Genomic DNA, 6,000 nt, shown 5'->3' on the forward strand with positions numbered 1-6,000 from the left:
TTTCTATGCAGAGAAAGGCGATGGCAAACTGTGACAGAACTTTTCAACCAATGGATGGAATCCACAAAGCCTCCTATGATTTCAGGTGACCAGGTTTGCTTTAAACTGTGAACCTTCCCTTCAGTTACCAGATGTTGTCAAGGTAGCAAATGTAAAAAAAAAAGGCTTTGCATTTGCTGCCATGAAGTAAGGTTTATGTTGAGCAAGTAGAAGATGGACACTGAGGCAGAAGTTGTATATAAATAACAAAATATATATTTATTTACAATTTGGTTTCAAGGAACAAATCAGCAGCACAGCTAAGTTATGGCTTCAGAGTGTAGTTTAAATTTTCTTCAGCGCTTTCAGGTATAAGCAGGCTTTTACTGACTAGCCACTAGGATGGATCCTCTGACATACACAGGATTCCATGCACATCACCCAGTCCTTTCCCAAGAGTCAGACTCAATGGTGCTAGATTACCAGAGCCAGGCCTAACAATCAGGTACTCTATTCTCTCTCAGAGGTAGAGCTAAACCATCTCTAGAGCTAAACTATTCTCTCTTAGAGGTAGAGCTAAACTATCATGCAGAGCTACCCTGCAAGCTGTCTGCTCTTTTACTGAGTCAGAACTGAGCTGAAACTGCCCTCTCCCTGAGGCAGATCCTCTCCCTGAGGCAAATCCGAACTACCTCCTGATGTGCTTCCCTTCAATAATACATCCCTCTTCTTAAGGGTGATTGGATGCTGAAGCAGCACTTTCATAGGCTCAGTTGAGTAGCTGCTTTTCCCTTCAGGGACCGGGCAACCTCCTGTCCATCACACAAAACCACCTCTGTTGTCTCTTGCCTGGAACTCCCTGTGGATGGGGTTGCCAGGATAGGTTGCAGTTCAATGTCACATTCTTTTATTTAAGATATTTATACCCTGATTTCCCCCCAATAGCAACCCAGAGTGCCTACAACATAATTATTCCCTCATCTAAATAAATACTTTTACTAGAACCAAACAAACCCAAAACATTCAGCAAGCATTTGGGGTGATGAGCTAGTCCATGAAACACAAGGAATCTGATGAAGAGCCAGATGACACCCTAGAGCAGGGGTCTGCAACCTGCGGCTCTCCAGATGTTCATGGACTACAAATCCTATCAGCCCCTGCCAGCATGGCCAATTGGCTGTGCTGGCAGGGGCTGATGGGATTTGTAGTCTATGAACATCTGGAGAGCCGCAGGTTGCAGACTCCTGCCCTAGAGGAGTTGGCTCCTCGAGGGGAGAGGCAAGTAACAGAGCCCTGCCCTTCCCTGCCAGTCAAGGCTAAGCCAGATGCAGTGCAGCTGAGAGAGCCTTCAGCCGCCCCAGATGAGCTAAGTGACAGGCCAACTGCACAAAGAAGACAAAGGCAAAGGTAGAAGCTCAATATTAAAAGGAGTAGTGCCTGCATTGCAGCTCGATATGGTAAAAGGCTCTGCAAACTGGAAACAGCAACATCAGAGGAGGACTGAGTCCTTGCAGGATCCTGGCCTCATTAGCAAGGGCCTCCTATATAAACCCTGTCTTGGGCTTGCCTCTGCCTAGAAACAACAAGTCTATTTTGCAGGGAAGCTCCACTCACCTGACTTCCTGCTTAGTTCCTCTGAACCGCAGTTCCTAGCCTGTCTGCCTGCTTCCACTCCTGGACTACCTGACTTTGGATCTGCCTGACCACGCCTCTGCCTGCCACCTGCCTTGACTTTGGACCTGTCTGACTACACCTCTGCCTGCTACCTGCCCTGACTTCAGACTTGCCTCACCACGTCCCTGCCTTCTGCCTTCTCTGAACTTGGACTGCCAAATTATGCAGCAGCTGACGCCTGCTAGAAGCACATTTGGGCTCCACAGTTTTATGCTTATTGTTGTAATAGTGATATTACTGCTTTATTGACATATTTTAATTGAATTATGTCACTATTAGCCTCCCTGAGACATTAATCTTTGAAGAGAAATGCAGGATATATGTTTCCCATATAGATAGATAAAACTTGGCAAACAAATTAATTGTTCTTTACTTGGATTCTGTTAAAATCAGCCCTGAATTTAGTCTCACTGAAAGCAGAGGAACTTGTGCATGATTAACATCCTATTGCTTTCAGTGTGTTTTACTCATAACTACTGGGGCCATTATCTATGTGCTGCCAATGAATGCATAGTTTACCATCTGGCCAAAACAAACATACAAAAATGTATATAAACTGCTGAATGAGTCTACGGTAATGTTATCAGATGTTAAAATAAAACTTCTGTGGTCTTTAAAGAGTATAACTCTGTTTAGGATTGTACTGTAAATCATTAAAGAATCCCTTTATTAATTATCCCAAAAAAACAGACTGCAAAACAAATATGCTAACCAGATATTTCAATCAATCTCACCTCATTCCCTTCCTTACCACAATTCCCATTCCACATGGTTTTTGTCCAGGAAGGTCTTGTGATCCCCAGAATAGCCTTTTTGATAGCTGCGGAAAAGCCTATCAGGTTTGTTTTTAGCCTCTTAGGGTGTCATACTAGTAATTTTATTCCTGTTTAAAATACCTTTTTACATAGATTTTATGTTAACTATTATGTATATATAAATCTAGAATATTTTGAATTATGGGCTAAGAACACTGTGTTATTTTTATATAATCCAAACAAATCAGAATAAATAATACATCCTTCTAGGTTAATTTACTATATATGTGATTCTCAGGGGTATTAAATAATCTCATAAGTCACCATAATTTTAGAACAACTGAATAAGTGAGTAAGATATATTATTCCTTAGAGCCCTTTATATCTGAACTGCTGCTAAAGTCATTAACATTCCTGGGAATTTTATTATAATTCATTATTTGTCACATGAGGATGGTCACATAACTCTTGTCTTAAAAAGAGAGAAAATTTAATGTAAAATGACCTGGTGCTATTCCAAAGAATAAAAATGTTTTTGTTTGTTTGTACATTTAATTTATCTGTTCATGCTTATGTCAGGAATTATTTCAGTAGCTTGAAATAGTTATGTAAAAATAGATGTTGAAACTGTTTGTCAATATGAACCAGAAATAATTCACCTAATTGTTCTCCACAAGGGAGAAACCCTCACACAGTGAAGGAATGTCATACAAGATGTTTTTTTAGGATTGGAGAGGAGATGGAAAAAAATGAAAGGCCATTATTGGCTTATAACTACTTACCACTTTACTTTTCCTCTGTTATACCTACCAGTTTCTCTAAGAAAATGAGGAAGTGTTCACAGATACTGATTCAGATATTTCACAACAAGGTTGATGAACAATGCAAACCTAAACGGAGTTACATCCTTCTAAATCAATTTAAGTCAGTAAGCATGGAATGGTGTCACTCTGTTTAGGTTTGCACTGTTGCGTTCCATTATGCAATGGAAATAAGTATCTTTCATGTACAAAGAGATGGATATAGACTGTGGTGAGGTCTGCACAAGGCTGAGAAATCCAACATATTGGTTTATACTGCCAACTTTATTGGACAATCAAGGCTGTACCAATTCAGCCTTCCCTTTTTTATACCTTCAGGATAAGGGTTTACAGAATCAAACAGGAAGCCTATTTGCATCCTTAGGTATTCAGGAACCAATTATCAGTAAATACTGCATACCAAAATATATAACATCTTCATTATATTGGTATTTCATATACTTAAATAGATGTTATCTACTGATTGCATCTGGGAAAGTGCAGGCACAAGGAGACATGCAGAGTTATGTTTTCATGGGTGCCCAGGCTAGGACATAGAGCAATGGATTCAAACTGTGGGAAAAGAGATTCCATCTAAACATTAGGAAGAACTTCCTGACAGGGCTGTTTGATCGTGGAATGCACTGCCTTGGAGTGTGGTGGAGTCTCCTTCTTAGGAGGTTTTTAATCAGAGGCTGGAAGGCCAACTGTCAGGAGTGCTTTGATTGTGTGTTCCTTGTGTGGCAAGGGATTAGACTGTGTGTTCCTTGTGTGGCAAGGGATTGTGTGTTCCTTGTGTGTTCCTTGTGTGGCAAGGGATTAGACTGTATGGCCCTTCTGGTCTCTTCCAACTCCATGATTTGATCATTCTTCTTCTTTGGTGCTGTGAATATTAGAAACTCAGGAAGCCAAACCTTAGGCAGGTTTTATATTGTACAGCCCTTTTTTTTACAGTCAACATGTGATACAATACAGCCATATTTAAACATTTGTCTCAGGTGGGTCAGGGTAAAGTAAAAGTATCCTAAGTGCAGGTTTTTGATTGGAGAGTTGATTGTTTTTCTTGGGACTTAGAACAAAAGAGTAGGCTAGGTTTGATGGTAAAAGCCTACTCTTTAGATGCAGATTTGGAGGAAAATGGTCTGCTCAGAGTGCCAATTAAAGCACCTTGAGATGACACAGTAAGCAAGGGGGAAAGTCAGCTGCCAACCCCTTTCCTACCCTGACTCGAAAGCACCAAAATGGATCCCAAAAACTTATCAGAAGAGCCCCCATTTTGGGCAAGCAGTGCCCTGCTCTGATGCCAACCTTGCCTCTAATAGGAGGAGGGAGTCTGACTGCTGCTAATAACAGGGGTGTCCCAAATTACATTACTTTCTCAGCTAACTTTTTAACTATCTATTTTCTCTGAAGAGTTGCTGCTCTGATAGAAGGAAGTACCACAGATTTTGCAGTCATGTAATCCAGCTGGTTTTCCAGGTAGTAGTGTATTGAGATATGTATGAAGTGCATGCTCTTCTCCTGTGTATCCTTTGTTGGTTTAAGCTGCTACCACTTGCTGTAGTTTTCATTTTCTCATGTCCTACTAGCCTTGACAGACATTTTAATGAATTGATCTTTCCTTTTCTATGTAAATTTTTTTGGGGTTTGTGCTATTAACTCAACATTTCACTAGGTTTCTATTCTCATATGTTTACATTCCTGGTCAAGTTCCCAAATAATTATTTCCAGACAGCATTTTTCCCTCGATGATGAGCCTCAGAATGTTGAACATTTCAAATTGAAGAAAAAATTACCTGAATTATTTGGATATCATTGATTGTGAAAGGAAAGGAAAACAAACAGGGTTTTTTGTGATTATGAAATTTCATTTTTCACCTCACAATTAGTATTATTTTAGATTGATCTGTACTGGGGACAGAACACTGACAAAGCAATCTTAAGCGAAGTTACACCCTCCTAAGTCCATTGAACTCATTGGGTTTAGAAGGGTGTAACTCTGCGTACAATCGCACTGTTGTTATTGCAACAGCAACAAAAAAGATGGTTGCCATCCACAACAGCAGAGGCAACATACTTCATTATTTATGAAACACTTTAATCTTTCTTGACACTATATTTTGAAGTTCTTAAAACTATAATCCTTTCATCTTTATTAGAGGTGGGAGGCATATTTAAAGGCTTTAGTAAAGTGATGAATAGACAAAAGACCAGCAAGAAACCTGGCACACCTCCTTTTTCCAACAGGCCTGGAGAAAAATATCCTATCACTTTAATAGAGGCTGAATGTCTAGAAATAGGCATCTGAAGGTTTTCGTGACATGGATGCTGGAGGTACATAAGACGCCTTGATCTTATTTGGTATGTATATATTACAGCTGTCTACATATACTTCTAGTACAGAAGTGGAATGTGAACACAAACCATGAGGTACAAGCAACGTAATGGCTACTAATGTGATCCCATTAAACTAAAGTATTTGAACATTGTTAATATTTTTTAACATTGTGGGGTTTGTATCTGTTGCTCCTCAATGTATTTGTTGCTCCTCTTCTTCCTGCCCTGTTTGTTTAAATTCTCTGTTATAATGTGTTATAATGATTGGGCTGAAAGGTGTGATGTACACCATGAAAATAAATTAATAATTTGTTGTGGAATAGCAGTAAACACAGGAGAAAGCATTCCTAGTAGTGTTCCAGTTCTGCATTTGCATCACCATCTCAACAGGTTTAACTTTTCAGGTCATTTTTGGGATACTGAATTTAAAAACATACAAATTAGCAAGTGTACCA

Source organism: Sphaerodactylus townsendi, linkage group LG04, assembly GCF_021028975.2.
Source record: "Sphaerodactylus townsendi isolate TG3544 linkage group LG04, MPM_Stown_v2.3, whole genome shotgun sequence".
In the NCBI taxonomy this organism is placed as follows: domain Eukaryota; kingdom Metazoa; phylum Chordata; class Lepidosauria; order Squamata; family Sphaerodactylidae; genus Sphaerodactylus; species Sphaerodactylus townsendi.